The sequence below is a fragment of the Calonectris borealis genome, chromosome 3 (assembly GCF_964195595.1).
Source record: "Calonectris borealis chromosome 3, bCalBor7.hap1.2, whole genome shotgun sequence".
Lineage (NCBI taxonomy): Eukaryota > Metazoa > Chordata > Aves > Procellariiformes > Procellariidae > Calonectris > Calonectris borealis.
In genome coordinates, this window is record NC_134314.1 from 9,774,714 (window position 1) to 9,796,285 (window position 21,572).

Here is a 21,572-nt window from a genome sequence, read left to right on the forward strand (position 1 = left end):
CTATTTTACAAAGCTTAACTTACTAAACTAAACCTATCTTACAAAGACTAAACCTATCTTAACACTTAACACTTCACACTTCTAATAGAGAGACCTTTCCTGTTCTCCATTACCTTGTTACCTTCAAAAATACATTGTCAAAAATACATTGAAACATTTCAGGTTGAAGCTTCTGTGACTGAGACGCCGACTGTCCCATAACTGATGTATAAAGTTCATATAACTTCCCTGCGGCGGCTCACCTAGGTGGGTCTCAGAGTAATTCTGGAGCTACAGTGATGATACACATCAAACTCTACATCAGATAATACATGCCAGCACTCATCACTGACCCTCACATATAAAAGCGCAGCAATACTGGAGCCTTTCCTCTTTCAGTCCCACCTGGGTCACCATTTGTGGTGTAAGATAGCACAGACCCTCTGGAGCCTCTATCATAACAGGGCAGTCCCACAGTCTCTCTCACCATCGCCTCAGCCTTCTGTACCTCTCTGTTGCTTCACTCCTCCGTCGCTCTCCGTTGCTTCTCATCTCTGTTGCTCTCCATTGCCTCCCTTAAATCTTCCTTCCGGCAACGATCACATGTCTGCTTACAATTCCCTTCACCTGTTTTGGCTCTTGAATCAGCTGGTACTCATTAGGCCACACCTCAGGGTAACTGCAAGCAGCATTCCTAACTGAGAGCTTTTTCATTTTGATGTTTACAGCCTCCCCACAGAAGGGACAACCAAGTCAGGTGTTCAGGTCCTTTCCCTCCACATTTCCCCCCCTTTTTTTTTTCCAAAAGACAACAACTCAGAAAATGTCTTTAAAAAGCTTAATAAGCTGTTTCACCATTGTCTCAATCCCTCTCTTAGAGAGTAAACTAGCAAGCAACATTGCAGCTGCCTCACATACCCTGATAGCAGCTGCAGCTGCCTCACATACCCTGATAGCAGCTCATCCTCTGGGAGGCAGTTGGCCAGACTGCACTATTATCTATTCTACCTCATCTGAGCCATAGAATAGTACAAACTCCCAGTCGCTTGTTTCCCACTCCCCTTCTCTCGCTGCGCTTACCGCAGTCTCGAAGAATTGTAGTCTCTGCTACCAGACCCCTGGGCTACAAGCCCAGCATGTTTCCAACCATCCTCTGCTACCAGATGTCAGAGTGACCCAGGGTCAGAGTGGGAGTGCGAACCCAGAGTAATGACGAATCCCAATATGGGCATGGTCATTCTCCTTTTAGCCAGACAAATATTCATCTTAACTATCTTCTTTTATCATATAACGTTACAGTCTACAGGAATTATTTACACTACAACACAAAGATCAATTCTACATGACAAAACAGCATACAAACTTAGCATTTCTAATACAAAGCTTAGCTTAACACTTCTAATACAAATCTTAACTTACTAAACCTATTTTCTTAACACTTCTAATACAAAGACCTTTCCTGTTCTCCATTACAGAGTTCGCTTTCCTTTAAAACCTTGTTACCTTCAAAATACGTTGAAACATTTCAAGTTGAAGCTTCTGTGACTGAGATGCCGACTGCCCCATAACTAATGTATAAAGTTCATATAACTTCTCTGTGGCTGCTCACCCGAATTGTCCTCCATCCAGCTCAACAGGGGTACACCACTGGATAGTTCTATTTCCTTTCTTCCAGACCTTCTTTCCTCAGGTCTTCCTCTTTCAGTCCCTGCTCAGGCACCATTTGTGGTGTAAGATAGCACAGACCCTCTCATATATATGCGCAGCAATACTGGAGCCTCTATCATAACAGGGCAGTCCCACAGTTTCTCTCTCCATTGCCTCAGCCTTCTGTCTCTCTCTGTTGCCTCTCTCAAATCTTCCTTCCGGCAACGATCACACGTCTGCTCACAATTCCCTTCACCTGTTTTGGCTCTTGAATCAGCTGGTACTCATTAGGCCACACCTCAGGGTAACCGCAAGCAGCATTCCTAACTGAGAGCTTTTTCATTTTGATGTTTACAGTTTCCTTACAGAAGGGACAACTAAGCCAGGTGTTCAGGTCTTTTCTCTCCACATTTCCCCCTTTTTTTTTGTTTACAAAAAACAACAACTCAGTCCACATGCACCCTTTATAGTCAATGAAAAGAAGTAGATTAATTACTCCAAAAAAGTGTCTGATTTACCTGAAGTGGCTTTTTGGGATGAGATAGACTGCATTGTAAACTCTGTATATCTCTCCAGAAAACCAGGGATGGGGTTTAGTCCATCTCATTTTGAATGGCTGCAATGTAGTGACTGCATCTACACTCACTGCATCTAGGTAGTACAAACAACAGAGTGTAAAGAGTGCTGTGGCTCATCAGCATTAAAGTGGGATCAGTTCCAGAAAAGTAGGTGTCATTTTGATGCCGTGGGTTACCCTGGATTGTAGCTACTGTTTTGAAAAATCTCCTGCAAACCCCATGGCATATTTACCTATCTCAAGTACCTTAAGATATCTCAAATTGTGTCAGATGTTAGTGCTTAGGCAATTTAATCCTGCCCTAGTACCTTCTTTATAGAGAGTTTAGTTGCTTTTCAGGTATCACTGACTGAGGGTTCTTCTATTCAGTTGCCTGATCAGAAGCACCTAGAACCGTTTGAGATGACCCAGGATATCCAAGACATGCATGGGGCTAGCAGATATGACACAGGACAAATGAAAAATCCCTACTTCTTAGGAGAAGTAGAGAAAAATCCCTACTTCTCTTAAACTGAGATCAGGTGAGATAGCTATTGGCATTTGAGGTGGCACTAGAACTCCTATATTTTGGTAGCTGAATTAAACCTCAGATTTCCATTGACCATACAGGGGCTAGTATGGTAATTTTTTGAGAGGCTAAATATAGAATTGACCATTGTAGAAATATGGCCATTTACTGGTGGCTAAATGTAGAATTAAACCTTTACTGTGCAATTCTGGGACAAATCCCATCTTTTGAATTTACCCCGGTGGTCTTTCTTCCTAGGTAATATCTTAGCAAATGACCTACATATCCTTATGTCTCTTTTGAGACAAAATGGAAATAGCATACCCCCATTAGGTGAAGATTTTTCTACTTACCAATGTCAGAAATGTAAAAATAAGCATTTCTTTTTTTTAATCAAGCGTTTGTTTTGCCACCAATAAAATAGTGAATAATATACATCCTTCCTAGCTTCATGGTAATATGGAAAAGCTTCACCTATCCCAGCATGGCCAAAGGAAATTCATAGCATGGAAAATCTTAATTTTGTTTTGTGTCACAGGACAACTGTGATGCCACATGAACCTCAGGGTATTTTACTGGGAAGTATGAATTTTTTCAAAATCAAAAAAGAAAATTAAGATTTTTCTTTCCTTGCTTTATTCTGGTGTGCGTGATCTATCTACTTATGCATCCTGCATCTCAGCTAACCCATCCTTGAAATAGGTGCAGGAGTGTGAACAGCTGTTGAGGATTACTTGTGTCAGCCGTGGAGGTAGATGCAGCCTGCACAGTGACTGCCTTGTTTGAGTTCAGGCATCCTGTGCAGCCAGATAGTGTAGCTGCTGTGCTCTGTGAGATGCCACATAGTCATAACCTCCCAGATTATCTGCAGCAATGATCCACTAGAGCTCATCATGATTTGTTTCCTGATCACGCACCGAGATGGTGAGGACACGCTTCTTGTGCTCACATGCAACTGAAGCAGAGATGGTGTGCAAATTTGGGAACACACACTACAGCATACACAGACCTATAGAATCCACTGAGCATTGATGGTGCCCATTTTGTCCTGGCAAACACTGCCTCTTGTTCCTACTGCTCTTGATAAGCCTGCATTGCTTAGCGACTTGTAAAGGTGAGGTCACATGCACAAAGGGCACCCTATACAATGCTGTAGAGCTTTATGGTAGCATTAGCTCAGGTCTGAAGAAATTATGCCTGTGCTGGCATGGTGCTGCAATGGGATTATGTCACTTCTGATTCTCAGAACTAACTCATCTTGTCGTCTTTATACTGCACTGCATGGCTGTAAATGTGCCCCTAGCCCCTAAATGAATATGCAGTGATTTGAGCATTTGATAAAAAAACAATATACAAATGTGGTATGAGAACCTACTCAGATTTAGGATACCTACAAACAATAACTTTAAGCTGGAACAGAATTGACATCTGACAGTCCTGACCTACAGATGTGAGACAGAGAGTTATCTTAATTCATAGTGGTCTTTTTGGCCTGATTAAAGATTTAATTTGTCAAATTGCTGTATAGTTGTGTCTTAATAATGCAGTATCTGAAAATTCATGTATTCTGATTGGTTGAGTTCATTATTAACTAGTCAAAGTGCTGGGAATCATTTAATATGTGCTAAGATTTTTGTCATCAGAGACTCACTTTACAAATTTAATCTCTCATTCTCAAATAAATGCCTGTTTTCTGATTTGCTGCTACTGTCAGAATTCTTCATCTCTATGTCATTACCAGTCATGGGAACCTGTTTATCTTCTGACCCTGCTTCTCATCCCAAATCCAAAGATTTTATCTGCCTCAGGCAGAAATAAACACATCTTAACAGCCGTGAATCCCCAAGGGAAGTGCAGATCAAAGGATGATAAATCCTATAAAATTTAATTTAATTGATTATTGGTGGTCAGTGAAGAGGGGTAAATGCATTCTCGTTTTTGACAAAGGGAATTTAAGAGCAGTTTATGTCTGCAATTGTGCCTGGTGAGAGTTTTTGTTTAGCTATCTTACTCTTTCCTTCTCCTTGCTCATCACCTCCCCTGTATCAAAGGCTGTTTATTCCTCATCTCCCTCTGTTAAGCTATTTAAGTTCTCTTTAATATCTTTCAATCAAAATATCTGAAATTAACAAAAACTCCTACTTAAGCTGTTACGCTAGTTTGTCTCATTTTTATGGAGACATGCTGGAGAGCTACCTTGTGGACAGCAAATGCCACAGCTCTAATGAAAAACAATAGGGAGCAGCAACATGTGCAACCCACTTTTCAGGTTTTGCACCTGAAGATGGAAGGGGACAGGAGTACAAGCCCTGAGAAACCTGGAAGTGTGATATTGTGAGGGAGATATATAAACACAGAGCAGATAACTTCACTTTAAACATATACGTTCAGAGAGCAGGAGATAATCGGACCAGAATACAGACATGGAGAGAACTGCTGTGAGTGTCTGGGTACTACATTCGATAACGCTTACGGGTAATGACAGATGTCTCATCTTAGCTTTGTAAAGTTCAGAGCCAACTCTAATAAAGAGCTCTGCAGTCCATTTATGTTACTTTTTTTTTAAGACACTTGAAGAAATTCCATAGGACTGGATGAAAAACAGTGTTAGCTGAGTACTAAAAGGGCAAACAGGCTGACCTAGGTAGCTATACTGTGGTTAGTTTGAAATTGATACTAGGCAAAAAATAGAATTGTTCACATAAGAAGCAATCAGCACATAATTAAAGAATAGAAATATTCTTAATGGCAATCAGTATGGTTTCCTGTAAAAAAAGAGTAGTGTGCAACAAAGCTACAAGCACTCTGAAAAAGACTGTAAGTGTATGGCATTGTCTATGGCCAGCTGTAATAGAAACAAAGTCTAAAATGGGTAATGAATTTGGTAGAGTGCTGGAAGGCAGAGCTATAACCCATCTATTTTAGGTGATCATAGTGTCGTGATAAAATATAGGACTACTGAATATTATTTTGCTGAGATTTCCTGCAGGAGAAAATACTTACTTTGACGTGAATGATACTAGCTCCCAAACCATTATTGTTTTTCAGCACAAGAAGTTGCAGCTACCTTCCGTTTAAAGTCAGGTTTAAAGTCAGGTACTCAAGGAAGTTCATACACAGTAACAAATAGAGTTATCAGGCTCCTAATGATCTATTCTCCCATTGATACTCCTGGGACTTTGCATAAAGCTCTCATTAATGCAAATGGCAACGTGGAAAGTACATGCTGAAATCAACAACTCCCCCTATTGTTATAATAGGTGAATAGTCCCCTTAGGCAAAAGGTAACATTACTGAGTTTAATTTTTCTTTGACTACTTCCTCCTCCTTATGAAACAAATCATGCTAAAAAGTGTGGTTTTTTGGGCTTGTTTGTTTTTTAGGTGGATGTCATGGGAGAAAGTCAGTGCAGAGGATTTATCAAAAACAACATTCTTGTTATGACCCAGTTCTGACCTGGTCTAGCCAAATCATTAATCACGGTGACAATGGACCATATTTATCCCTAGTACAACTGCACTGTAATTGTCAGAACTACATTTTGAAGAGATTTACCCTATAGCTGTTTAGTAAGAAGTCTGGGATGACGATTAGTCGAGGGTTTGCCTTTCTCTGCAGCTTGGATTAATGCATACATTATGCAAAGGTATATGTATGTTTCAGTTTGCTACAGATGTAGTTAAGAATTCATGGATGTTTGCACTTTGCTGCTCCAAGTTTCATTATAATAGAATGTGAAGATAACAGGGCCACAATCTAGTTATACAGTTGAAAGGTTGACAGAATAATTTGATTGTATTCTGCTTATTTACCACAATATTCCAGTATACTTTGTGGCTTGTAATAAATGCTAGGCATGGGACAGCTAAAATAGGTAGCACTAACGATGTCCTACAGCAAAGAAATATTGTTCCTAGATCTTTTATGACTGCTTTTCCCAAAAACAACACATAGAGGAAGTGATAACTTATTTACATGGTTCTAGTAAAAGAATAAAAATACTTGTCGGTATCTAAGATGTATATCCACCTTTTGTATCCTTCTAAATTTAGATGCCAGTTAGTCAATTGGAGTGATCAAAACCAAACATGTTCAATTCTGTGAATGAAAATCTTTCGATCAAACTCTTTGTTAGCATTAAAAAACTAGATCTGTTAAAGATAGATGGAGCTACCCAATGTTAAATAAGCAATGTGTTTCAATTTTTTATTTCCTAAACAAGCAATTGCCTTTACATGATAATAACAATCAGCTGCTTACTGGGTGAAATTGTTCCTAACCTGAGTTAAGGGAAGTCCTACCATTGACTCCACTGGGGCTATGATTTCACCTTTATTACATTAATTAAATGTAATGTGCCTCAGTAACAGAGCTCAAAATATTGATCAGTTAATGAAAGAGCAAAGATCCATGCTTAATGCAGGTGTCATCTGAAACACAGAAAGTAGGGATAGAATAAACCCTAGTTTATTATAGTGTCTTGTGATACACATTTCACAGCTGTGCTGTATCTGTATATAAATGTGGTAAGTAGCACTTTCTAGAATTGAAAATAATTATGAATTTGATATTTAGTAAATGGGCCATATATGTGAGGAAATAATTTACTAGCAGTAATGATATAGTCCAGCTAAATAACTAGTTGTCTTATTCACGAGTAGGTAGTTACATATCACATGTGCCACTATAATTCTGCCACAAATTGATCCAAATTAATTAGATTCACAATTAATCCAAACACACTGCTTAAACACACAAAATAAAGTTCTTGGATCTCTTTAGAAGGAGAGATATAGAACAAGATTGGACTGGCCAATTTTTTTGCAATTTTACTGGAAAACTTTCTGAGATGTACAGTTAATGTGTTCTGCAGTAACACGAGGGCTTTGTACTGAAATTCCATGTGGGGTTGTGTTATCAATCAATGCATCCTAGGGATTTACACAGAAATCTGCTAATGGAATGCAGTTAACTTAAAACTATGCCATCAGTAAGTGTCACTCTCACTATTGGGAGACATTAGCTATCACAGCAGTGGCTGGGAAAAATACAGAATACAGTATGTGTAGTTCATAAACTGTTGTGAATTACATGGCAGCTCTTTCTGACTTTCTTTTGTCTACATAATCTTAAGATTTTTAAAGCACTCTTCACTGTTACCCTAGCACAAAAGACAGATCAATTAAGAGAAGAAATCAACGTAAACATTCTACTCAGTGAAATAAAATAAGTGTTGGAGGTCTTGAAAACTACTAACTACATCTACAACTTAGGCTCAGTGTCAGTGTTTCTCATTCAGTGGGTTACAACCCCAAAGTCATCATGAAATGTCACCAGAGGGCTACAAGGGAGTGAAAATTTTATGACAACTTAAAGCAAAGGATATTTGTTCTTCACAAATCCTTATTTTTTAAGGCTCAGTAATTTTTGTAAATCTCTTGAAAGACACACTGTGGCAATTACTTTTCTCACTGTTAGATTTGTAACATATAGAGGGGGTTCATAATTTTTGTCTAATATCTATTAAATAGTCACTGTGTAAATGCTTATAAGTCATACTTTCGTTGAAATGAACCAATGCTTGTGATACATAATAGCATTTGATAGCTAATGGGCATTAAAATACATGTGAGGACAGTGTGAATTTTAACATATCAGCTGATAGGACTTATTGTAACTAGCACTGACCAGATAGTTTATGGTAAAAGTACAGCAGGGCTTTAGCACATTAATTAGTATGTGCTAGCCATAGGAGTTGAAATTAGCCTTTTTATCTAATGAAGACTGTATCAAAGACTAATTTTTGTGGGATGTAAACGTTAACAAAATTCACGAAGGAACTCAGCAAAACCTTACTGTATTTTCTTCCAGGGCTAACTAAACTAAAAACACCAGGATATGATGCCCATATTTAGAATTTACCTCTGCATTTATCCCAACATTTAACACAGCTGTAGCCTTGTGTGTTAACAGCATTTGTATTTTCTTTGTTAGAAACATTGTGTTGATACGAGCTTTATTGAGCTGATGCAATGCTAGCTAAGAAAATGAGCCCTGAGCTGTTCTTCACTATTGTCTCTCTGAGAAGTTACTCCTCCTTCAGTCTCCTCCAGCTGCTCTTTAACTGCTGTCTCCCTGGTTGCTGCACCCACTCATTTGCCCAGCCAAAGGAGGTGCCCTACCTTCAATAATTTTAACAGCAAATCTTTGCTCACGTGGGTTGTATTTGGTTTAAATTTTCATTTTCTGAGAGGCTTACATTTGATCATCTCTGTGATGGCCAATCAGAAAATCTCTACTTTAAAGATAATGACAAAGAATAAAGACAAATTTGCCAGAAAGTAATGTAGTTTATTCCACTATACATATGCATACATATGTATTTGGGGTATTTCTTTTGCATGCGTACCTGCATATGTAAGTTATACTTCAACTTTCCTTAAGAAGAAGAAAAGATTAAAAACAAAATCATAGAATGAAGAACCACAAATCATACACCTCGCCTAAGAAGAAATCTTGCAGCAGAAGAGACTACAGGCAGGCAAGGAAGCTTGCAGTAACATGAAACTGTAATTTGATGGTTATTTGGGTCAAAATTTGGGTCAGAGAAAAAGCAGAACAGTCTACACTTTCCTCCCTATGTCACTGTATTTTTCTCTGCGGGTATAAGAGCTTGTACTGTAATCTAGTTTGAGGCACTGATCTGGCTGAAAAATAACCACCAAAGGACAAAATAAAGATCCTTTTTTTTCACTTGGTGAATTCTAGTTTATGACTAAGATATGCATTTTTTGCCAGTCCAGTAGAAGGCATGGCATCATGCAGAAGGAACTAGCAAGGCTGTCTTCAGTGCAGCTCAAACTATGCCTGGGACTTGATATGGAAAGACAGACAGTTGGTGTCGCAAGATGTCTTACTACTATAGGATTTGGCTGATAGGTGAGGAGGTGGGGAAGATTCATATGAAAGTTGAAGAAACAGGTCTGGTTTTTCTACATCCTCTTCCCTAGCTAAGCAGGACAGTAAATCAGTGACCCACTCCACTAAAAACATGAAGGGTGAAGTGAGAAAAGAGAAAGGAAGGCCAAACTGCTTCATTGTCCTGGGCATTGAGGAGACTTCATAAGGCTTCTGATGGAATATATTTTCCCTATTTACAGGTAACTAGAGTCTGTGTTTTACTGTTACCCATCTCTTTTTATTTACATGAGTGTACATGATGAGACAATAGAGGACCCTGGCAAAATACTGGACAAAGTCTAACAACAGCTAATAAGAGGAGCATAGCCTCTAGATTCCTCATGGGGAGCGGGGAATAACCAGAATTTTTGCTGTTCTGTGGGATGTAATTATGCTGTCCAGAACCAAAGAGTGACCTGTCTTACCTCCCCTGTTTATTGAGTGTAAACCTGATGTCTGCTTTAATTGCAAGCTCCCTGCCTAAGATGGATATCCTAAGGCCAAATTCAATAGGCAGTCAAGCACTATACCTGCCAAGAGCCTGTATTTTCAAAAGAATGCATGCCAGTAGACTATCATGTCTGTTTCAGTTGGAATCAACATTTCTTTTGTAGTTCACTTAAAATCAAATACACCATAGTTCAAGCGATATATGCCTTAATTCCCACACAATTTATAGCACCATGGGTCTAATATGTGATTCTGACACCCAGAAGAATTTGGGTTAAATTTTCAGATGCTTCTGTGATGTTGGATATTTAACTTCTTTGAATCCTGAAAGAAGAAACTTCACGATTAATACCTGGCTATGTCTTCTCAGGGAATAAAAGTAGGAACAATAAGCTGCAAACTGAAATATCTGAAATAGAATCAGTATTACAAGTATTAGAGCTATGGCTTTTTCAAGGAGGGACTCAGAACGTGGAGAAGAAGCTTTGAAATCTTTATGGGACTTTCTCCAGTGATGATTTAAAGGATGCCATTCCAGCAAAGGAAAAACACACTAATTTCTGTGTTGTTTGGAATCTGTTTGCAATGAAATGTGCAACTTGTAGAAACTGCAGGAAAAGACACCAGTGAAGCACACAGAAATTTTAATTTTTACTTTTTATGGGTTTCAGACCTGACTAGTACAGTGTGTATACAAAGACAATGGGTTTATCACACTGCTCATCTTTGTCAGACTAACAGGATCTCCTAGACACCATGTCCCAGATTCATACCATTCTCCCTGCTGTTGTAAAGATCTCTAGGCTATCTGTGTATATTTCTTTACTGGAGAGCCATAGTTTTCCCCAGAGAACTATTCAGAGCACCTAGGATCAGCATTGCCTTCTTATCAGAATTTATTATTGCAGTACGCTACAATAAAGTAATAACATCAGGTAAACTAGCTCAGACAGCTAAGATAATAATTTAGGCATCTCATTTAACTATCTAAGATCAGATGAAGCAATCCAGGCTGATGGCATTGCAAATGGTCATAATAATATGAAAAACAGTAATAACAATGAAGCAATATTATTGCATATCAGGGAAAACTGGCATATTTTATCATTGGTATTATAAAATATGGGTCATTTTCTATCAAGTCACTAAGAAACTTAGTGAAGCGATGAAAGACAAAGTAATACCATACAGGATCAATCTACTTTGTTATGGTGTTGGTTCTTTCGGACAGCCCATGATGAATAGTCTATAGGATACTGATAAATTGAGTGAATAAGCACAGACTGTTATATATGAGTGGGCAGCTGGAAGATGAGAGAGCCTGTATCTACTCCAGAAGAGAGAGACAAACATCAAGAAAATCTTGGTTTTTATAGGAAAGAAAGTCCTTACCAATCTGAATCCACATCAAATTGTAGCAGAATTGAACAAGAATATTACATATTCATCCCAAAAAAGATTATGCCATTATACATGGAGAGGTGTGTGTGCTGTTGCTGGAATACAACCTCATTGGGATAACAGTGGTGTGGTGGGATAGCTCACACAATTGGAGCACTGCCATGGATGGCTACAGTCCAGGAAGGTGAAGAGGGATAATTGCCCTTTATGTGGGAGAGCAGTGGGAATTCATGGACCTGTGCCTTGGGATGGACAATAAGGTAGCTGAAAATTGCATATGGATGCAATTAGGTAGCTGAAAATGCATTTGGATTAGACAGCAAACCAACATTGGCAACATCGTGGTGGATGCCTGTTTCAGATCACCTGATCAGGAAGAAAAAATAAAGAGACCTTCTCCTGAAAATGGGAAGAAGCCTCGCATTAACAGACCCTGGTCTTCAAGATTTTAACCTCTCCAATATCTGCTGGAGGGACAGAACAGCAGGGCACCCATGATCCAGGAGGTTTCTGAAGTTCATTGACGATAACTTTTTGACACAGGGAATCAATGAGCTGATGGGAGCAGGTGGACCTCTGCTGGACCTGACACTCACAAGCAAGGAAGAACTGGTCAGGGGTGTGAAGGTGAGGGGCAACCTTGGCTGCAATGACCATGAGATGGTGGAGTTCAGGATCCTGAGAGGAGGGAACAATGCAAACAGCAGGATCACAACCCTTGACTTTAGGACAGCAGACTTTGGCTGGTTCAAGCACCTTCTTGAAAGGTATATTAGCAGAAAAGTGAAGACTAGGGAAAATGTGTTCCTGTTGCTGAACGGGACAGGGAACCTGGCAACGTACGACATAGAGAAGGCCAAGGTACTCAAATGACTTCTTTGCTCAGTCTTTGCTGTTAAGATTTGCCTTTGGGAATCTGAGGCCCCTGAAGAGCCTGAAAGTGATTAAAACATTGGAGCATCTTTCATATAAGGAAAAGCTGAGAAAGCTGGAGAAGAGAAGGCTCATGGGGATCTCGTCAATGTGTATAAATACCTGATGGGAGGGGGTAAAGAAGACAGCTCTTTTCAGCGATTTCTAATGAACAGGATAGGAGGCAATGGGCACAATCGAAATACAGGAAATTCTAATAAAAATGAGGAACAAAATTTTTATTGTAAGGGGGGTCAGACACTGGAAAAGTCTGCCCAGAGACATTGTGGAGTGCCCATCCTTGGAGATATTCAAAATCAAACTGGATAATACCCTGAGCTGTGGCTGATGCTGTTTTGAACTGAGGGTTTAGACCAGATGATCTCCAGAGGCACCTTCCAGCCTCAACTGTTCTGTGACTCTATGTGACTCTGTGAAATGTGTCACATTTTGTTAAACTGGAAGGAGTGGTAGCAGAAGTTAATTAAGCTGTAGTACATACACAAACTCATGAAATCACGGAGTTATAGCCATTAATATTTCCTCTGTTATTTATAAGTGATTGAAGTCTGTATCATGCCATTGCCCGTCTCTTTCTATTTATATGTCTGCACTGAATGATATGAGTAGAAGGCTCGAGGCAAGATTTTTAGAGAAAAGAGAAAAGCTAAGTCAATTGAAAGCAATTTCTGAAGGGAATAACATCAAAAACAAGGAGTAGAAATATTTGAAAAAGAGGAAAAGGATTGAAGGAAATTGAAGATATTATGTTTATGTGGCATTGTGGCACTTCTGAATGTCCTAAAAAAGAATTACACCAACAGTAAGTTAGTGGAAAAAACCAAAAATTTTGAGGAGAGGCACAAAGGAAAACCAATAGGACATCAAGAGCATTTGAAGTGCTAGGAGGCATTTTCCTTGTGGAAAATGTCTGAAAATCCTTAAAAGAGCTGATGAAGATTCATTTAAATAGCTGAGCAGCTCATTTAAGCAGTCAGCCAAAAACCTCAGTACAGCTTTACAAAATCAGGCTGTTACTATGAACTGGTGGCACAGAAGACAAAAGCAAAAACGCATCATGTATCCTCACAATGCACTTTGTCAGAAATTGGTCACAACTGGCTTAAACTATGCACTGAAGTAGACTCCACAAAATACCTAGTGTTCACTGCTTGCTAGAGGTTAAAGAACATATAAAAAAACCCAGATCCAGTATTTAAAAATGATAAAATGAAGATTCTTTGGGAACATACTTTTACTCTCAAACACCAAAGCAAGCTAGAAAAAAGAAAGGTGTCAGTGCAACCTGAAGATAGTAAATCATAAAATCAAGGTTTCTGAAAATCTGTGTTTGAGGGAAAAGTCACTGTAACTGAAGAGTGCATAACAAGCAAAACTGACACATCAAATAATTCCTAGAACATTTCCTTACGGAAATTTACACCAGAATCCAAGCTCAAAATGAATCTTTTTTTGTGGATGATCCAGACTCCAAAATGCTGAGATTACATGTGTCATGGCCTCCATAGCTGTTGATTATTACATGACACACATAATAGTAAAAATCACAGTTGAAATTTGAAACTAGGCATTGGTCCTAATGGCCTAAATATCCTTTATGCCTCCTGTTTATTATCTCTAAACAAATAATACTGGATTTAGATACTATGCTGTAATATTGTCTTTGACATTATACAAAATAATGAAATAGAGCACAGCGTTATATTCATAATTATGTATCAAGTAAAATATGTAATATAATAATAGTATTATATTACAGAAATAATTACATTATGGAAAGTACTTGTATGGCTGACATTCATTTTCTGAAGTATAACTTGTTTTACTTTCCACATTACATTGAACTTGTCCCACGCATTTGGAGATAAGAGGTGAGTGAGGAACCTGTCAAAAAGAGAAGGTTGTGTCTGAGTCTTGTAACTCAGCCACACAACCAAGAATTGATAGTACTTAAAAGACAAATATCCTGTACAAGGTTTGGAAACTTCAGTTTTCTTTCTTTCTAAACTGAGTCATGACAGGCAATAAAACATACTTTATCTGGATTCTTAGTGCAAGTAATGAACCACTGAAGACACTTCTTATGCTTGGCCAGCATTGGATGTGGACAATACTCAAGAAACTGAGAATTATTTGATTCATCAAAAAAATATATTCAATCATTTTATGTATTAAATGTTTAAAACTTTAGTGTAAAATGTAAAATAAATGCTGCTTATCTCTGTTGTTCTTATAGAAGAAGTCAAAAATGTGTGGTTGATGTTTCTGAATTAGAACTAAGAAATAATATAAGTTTTCTTCTGTTCTAAAATTAAATTAAAAAAAAAAAAAGATAAAAACATTCTCCTGATGAGAAAAATGGAGGGGCGAGGGGGCTGCAGGGATGATTTCTGTGAGAAGACATCAGGAGATGCCCCCATGTCCAATAGAGCCAAAGTCAGCCAGCTCCAAGACAGACCCGCCGCTGATCAAAGCTGAGCCCATCACTGACGTTGGTAGCATAGTGATAACATATTTAAGAAGGGGGGAAAATGCTGCACAACAGCAACTGGGAGAGAGGATTGAGAATACATGAGAGAAACAACCCTGCAGACAGCAAGGTCCGTGAAGAAGGAGGGGGAGGAGGTGCTCCAGGCGCCGGAGCAGAGATTCCCCTGCAGCCTGTGGTAAAGACCATGGTGAGGCAGGTTGTGCCCCTGCAGCCTGAGGGGGGGGGGGTGTGTGTGTTTGATACCATTTCTACCCATTGGCACCACGACAGAAAGCTTGCTTGTTGACAATACTCTGTGCCTTGTTCCAAATTAAAATATAGCAATGAATGCATTTCTATGTGACAGAACTTTTTAGGACTTCAAGTTAATACTACTGTGGATTTAAAGCCCTAAGGGTGTCTTCAAACATGAGTTATTCCATGGGCCTATAGGCAAGCTGTTGTAGCAGCTCCTAAAGCACAATTCTCCCTCTAGCAAATATCAGAATTGTTCCCATGTTGTCTCAGTAGCATTGTGGCTTCCAGTCACTAAAGCAGTTTCCTCAAGTCATTGGCAGAGCACTAGAAAAAGCTTCACGATGACTTTGCATCCAACATAAGCACAGATAATCAGCAAAAGATTTAAAATAAGAGAGAAACATGAATTCAATAGCACAGTTTTTGCAATCTAACAGCATGCACGAACTTACATGGATTCTCTGGAAAATATTATGAGTATCTATAGACTTTATAGAAGAGGCTTTTCAAGTTGTATATTCTTTCTTAGACTGCTTTGGCTGAGATATAAAGCTCTGTTAAATACTACAGAAGGCTTGGTTCAAAAAATGCAGACCAAAAAGACCCATACAGAGCAGAATTATAAATGGGAAGCATGTAAGGTGGTGGAAAAAACAATTCTGCCTACCCCAGATAAGAGCATAAACCCAAAAACCAGCCTTTTCCTTATCACATCAGTATACTGAAAGTAGAAACAATGGGAATCACTGAGTACAGATCAGAAACTAGGACCAGTAAAAAAATATTAAAGAGATCTAACAATGTACGAAAAATCTCTGATCGTTGAGGGTAAGGAATTACATCAGTATTCTACAAATTAATTAAATGTGTGATACCAGCTGACAACACACATTTGTCAGCTGAGGTATAAAAACACAGAGATGTTCAACAAATGTTTCCATACACAAAAAAAATTGTATTTTACGTGAGCTGGTTTTGGCTGGGGTAGAGTTAACTTTCTTCATAGTACCTAGTATGGGGCTATGTTTTGGATTTGTGCTGGAAACAGTATTGATAATTCAGAGATGTTCTCGTTATTGTGAGCAGTGCTTACACAGAGTCAAGGCCTTTTCTATTCCTCACCCCACCCCACCAGCGAGTAGGCTGGGGGTGCACATGGAGTTGGGAGGGGACACAGCTGGGACAGTTGACCCCAACTGGCCAAAGGGATATTCCATACCATATGACGCCATGCTCAGCAATAAACTAAGGGAAAGGTTGGCAGGGGGCTGCTGCTCGGGGCCTGGCTGGGAATCAGTTGGTTGGTGGTGAGCAATGTTTTCATTTGCATCACTTGTCTTTCTTGGGTTTTATTTCTCTCCCTTTGTTATTTTTCTTTTCATTACAACTATTATTATTGCTATTGTTATTGTTATTGTCATTGTTATTATTTATTATTATTATTATTATTATATTTCAACTATTAAGCTCTTCTTATCTCAACCCATGAGTTTTCTCACTTTCACCCTTCCAATTCTCTTCCCCCTGTCTTGCTTGGGGGGGGGAATGAGCGAGCGGCTGTGTGGTGCTTGGTTGGTGGCTGGGGTTAAACCACGACATATGGTACTAATGAAATGTTTAGTATTCTCTTGGTATATAGAGAGGATTGTTATGCAGCAATTGCTAAGTTTAAATACCTTGGTTACCAAACATAGATAATTTGTTCCCTATATTTAAAAAAGAATTAACCATGAAACTTGCTGGGTCACTAATGTTGTTTTCTGACAAACCTCAGTACAGCTGCTGTGTTCTAGAGGACAGGGGAAAAATTTGTCATGACAACATTGAAAAAGATAAGTGGAATGTTCAGGAGAGTAAAAGCTCGGTAACAAGTCAGTGGGACACAGATAAAAAGGTTCTCTGATATGGAATTTAGTCCATATAGACCTAAAACACAACCACATTATTCTTGCCAAAGAAAATTGGATTTTTTTTTTGGTGTTAGAATTTTCTTGATAAAGACAACTGTGGTAAGGTATTTCTACACAGCATGAACTTAGTTTGAGGTGAAATTCTTGGGGTTTTCTTTCTTTCAAATACCATAACAGTGAACCAGAAGATCCCAAATGTAAGTAAGTATTAATTGGTTATGAATGGTTTTGCAAAAGTACTAATAAATAGGATGTCATTGCCCAATGGAAATATTCTTTGTTTGTTTAATCGCACTTTGTCCTTAATTCTCTTCAGCGTCTATCTGGGATCACCCATCTGTTTTTCCCAGCAGGAAGGGAGAAGCAGTGCTTCTCAGAGGTGATGAGAACGTTTTTCCTTTTCATGTGTTGAAGAATTTTATGGCTATCAGCAATATTATATCTATGGGAAGGACTTTTTCCCAAATCCTTTGTAGTACTGTTAATTTTTTTGTGAGAAACACAAAATGCGTACTATTCAGGTAGACATTTTTTTGTGGTTGATGTCTCATCATGATTATCATTGAATTATTTTTACAGTTACATCATATAGCCCTTTTCCACAAAAGTAGTAGGTGGCTAGAAGAACCATTCTCAGCACTCTACTTCGATTTTATTGATGAGAAATGCGGTGTCCCTCTTTTCAATACCGGACACTGGTACAGTGACTTACAGCATGCTAGTGTCTCATTTTGGGATTGATCCAAATTTGGTTTTGGCAAAAGCATGTTGTGCTTGTGTGGGGAGTCTGTCTTGCGGACTTTATTTGATAGATACTATCAACTTTTTTATTCTGTATTGCAGCTGTTGACTGTGCTGTTAGCATGGGACAAATTGTCATTTTTGCTTTATATTTGGAATGTTAATGGAAAGGTATTCACTGGAGGACAATATGGAACTTCTTGGGACACAGAATTCATTGAAGCCCAAGGAAGATCAGTTGTCTCCAAATGTTCTGCAGATATTTGGGGCCAAAGGTGAAAAAAAAAGAAAAGAAACATAGGGTACATACTACTCTATTATAGAGAAAATTGTCAAACTGCAGAACCAGGTGAACAAAAAAAGTAGGACTGGTATACACGTGACCTAACTTCAACTATCTACAAAGGAAAAATTTATATCTTAGCTAGTCTCCACAGGTTTACTTTAAAATTGATGGAGACTTAACAAAGGTCCGCATGTAGGCACTTAGTTTAGGATTAAATGAATTCCCCCACTGATTATACTGCCTAGATATATACTGAATACAAAGGGAATCCCAGATAGTTAGCCTACATTTCTACTTTGTCAGAAACTATTTGTAATTGAATAAATTCTATTTTAGCTTTACAAAGAGAGAAAGATCATCTGAATATATATTCTGTATGCCTTAGAGAATTCTAACCGAAGACTGTGCTTAGGAGGCTGGAAAATCAGTACCTGCGGTTATGGTTCCTAGTTTGCTAAAACTGCATAGTTTGGGGATTGCTAAAGAAGCCAGTAAAGGTTTTCAGGAATGCTTACAACACCTGCAGCATGAATATACCCTTGAAGAAAGCTGTAAGAGCAAAGCACTGCACAGGTAAAGCTCTGCAAAAGGATCTGGGATCTGAGTAGTCCGTACAGGTTGTGACAGGAAAACAGAGAAATTGCCTATGAAATGTACCAGATGTGTCCCATGAAAGTCTGTGTTGCAGCATATAAAGTCAAAAGAAATGCAGCAGAACACATTGGGACACAGATACAGCAGCCCAGTGAGCTTCCACGCAAAGGGAGAACTATTAGAAGGAAAAGTATTTCAGAGGCATATAAAAATTAAGAGTTTCAGTTAGAAACATAATGCTAAGTACTCCTCTATACACTCACTACCACTCATGAAAGTTGCAAGTGAGGGACCACATGTAGTTCAGACTAACAAAGTAAATTCCCTATTCGTCATCCAAAGAGTGAAACCCAGCTAGTCCTGCACTGGCCATTTGCTGTATAAGCAGCCAACAATTTGTTTCCTGATGAATTTTTATGTTCCAAGATGAAACAAACCTCCTGACTGGCATACTTCACTGTATATAAATACCAGCCAGAATGCAATCCCTGAAAAAGCCAAAGCCGACATGGTTGTCTATTGTCTATTCAACTGTCAAGGAGCAACAGGATGACTAGAGGCAATCTCTATTATTTATTAGAGAGACAATACAATTAAGGCAAACCATTTTCCTTTTCAGAGAGGAAATATATGTTAATTGATGCACATGAGAAGTCTTACATTTTGCAAGTACCTGTAGGTAGAGGTGAATAATGTGCATCCTCCTATCTACATATTTCTTACAGATTAGATTTGCCAAGCAACACAGGTTCCTTTATAAAAATTCAGGTATTAAAAAGAAAGTGACTTAGTCTTACTACATTTTTTTTTCCAGTAAGCAATTAGCAAATAAGTTTATGTTTGCCTTGAAGTGATCAATGCTCAGAAGACTGCCAAGATGGGTCTTTAATAGGCAGCTGGTTGGCTGTAGGTCTTTTGAATGGACTGTGCTCACTGAAAGATGACCAACCAACTTTATTATTCTTGCTAATTGAGTTGCTGCCTGCCTGCAAGAGCATTTCAGGTGGTAAAACTTGTTATTTCATTTAGCAAACAGGAAATGAATATAAATTAACTGAGAAAGTATCACCTTTCATACACTGGCAACAGAAACCTGACTGCAGTAAAATATATATTGGAAAATGTTTTCAGTACTTAAGAAAATAAATTTTCTATACTTGCAGATGGTAGTCTACTTCAATACTTCAAGCCTTTCAATATTACAGATCCATTTCACGAAAATATTATATTGCTTATTAACTAAAGTCATCTAATATTTTTGATTAAAAATAAGAGTGATGGAAAATATATTTCACAAATACTAATTTTAGGTTTTTTACTAGACTCACTTTTATAGTATTTTCTGTATATATTCTTCATAAATTTTTAAGTGATCCTATTTTACTGACATTAAGTGTACAAGGGAAGAGGATTCCAAAGTCACAGTTGTGAATATGCGTGCTGGAAATACCTGTGCTGTCACCTAAAAAACAAAGAACACTAAAATAGTGTCAATTATATCATCAGTCACTACTAAGAATCGCATCTCAAGCACCAGAGGTTAAGAAAATATTAATTCTCATAGGATTTTAAAAATAAAGAAATCATCAAAAAATGTAGAATAGAAAATTCATTGAAAGAAAGCAGGATCTGTTCATTAAAAGATTATATATGAGGAAAACAGGTAGCATCCTGTAATTTAAATGGCTAATTTTGTGGGGGGTTTTGTTTTTCTCAGTGCTAAGCAGTTGCAATAGTCATAGTAATTTCCATTTTATAAAGCCTCAGCTCCTTCCTACTCTTGGTGATAGTGAAATCTCATTGGCTGACAATATAATTTCTAAATATATTACTTCATTTATTCATCAAAACAGTAGATAAAAGCAAATATGTGACTGGAGAGCAGTCTTCCAATACCCCCATCACAATGGGGGTTGCGGTCAGTTCATCACACGTTGTCTCTGCCGCTCCTTCCTCCTCAGGGGCAGGACTCCTCACACTCTTCCCCTGCTCCACTGTGGGGTCCCTCCCATGGGAGACAGTCCTCCATGAACTTCTCCAACATGAGTCCTTCCCATGGGCTGCAGTTGTTCACAAAGTGCTCCAGTGTGGGTCCCTTCCATGGGGTGCAGTCCTTCAGGAACAGACTGCTCCAGCGTGGTTCCCCCACGGGGTCACAAGTCCTGCCAGCAAACCTGCTCCAGCGTGGGCTTCTCTCTCCATGGGTCCACAGGTCCTGCCTGGACCCTGCTCCAGTGTGGGCTTCCCACGGGGTCACAGTCTTCTTCGGGCATCTACCTGCTCTGGTGTGCGGTCCTCCACAGGCTGCAGGTAGATATCTGATCCACCGTGGACTTCCATGGGCTGCAGGAAGACAGCCTGCCTCACCATGGTCTTCACCACAGGCTGTTTACCCTAACATCAGTCATAGAATTTATGTATTTGGAGAAATTTGCTTCTAGAAAATATAGGCGTAAGTACAAAGTGAAGGACAAAGAAAAGACATGCTTCTTTAACTGTCAGTCTAGGCTAAGTGATGAAGGGATTTTTTGCCTCCTAAAAATGTTGTATTGTCAGGCTTACTAAGTACCATCTTCAACTGTTCTTTTAGTGAAGTGATTGAAAAGAAATAGTCACAAGAAAATTTTAAGCGGTGTATTTGTTTTCTGTGTGACAGGATAAAAAATATGCGGCTTTAGTTTTTTCTTTTTTTTTTTAATTCAAAATAAATTGAGCTATGAAACCTCAAAAACATCAATCTTTTTCAAAAAAAAAGTACCATAGTCAGAATATTTTCCCATTTGTACTTGAGGCCTCTCATTTTTCATTTTCTCATGAATATGATGCAATGAATAACCTCCAGCTTTTATCCAACAGTT

At 38.6% G+C, this 21,572-nt stretch overlaps 1 non-coding gene across 1 annotated transcript; it reads right to left on the reverse strand.

Moving 5' to 3' along the window:
- Window positions 1-247: 247 nt before the first annotated feature.
- Window positions 248-333, reverse strand: LOC142081509 (small nucleolar RNA SNORD45). Its single transcript, XR_012673371.1, has one exon. It is a non-coding gene; the product is annotated as a small nucleolar RNA SNORD45 (small nucleolar RNA).
- Between the last annotated feature and the right edge of the window lie 21,239 nt (window positions 334-21,572).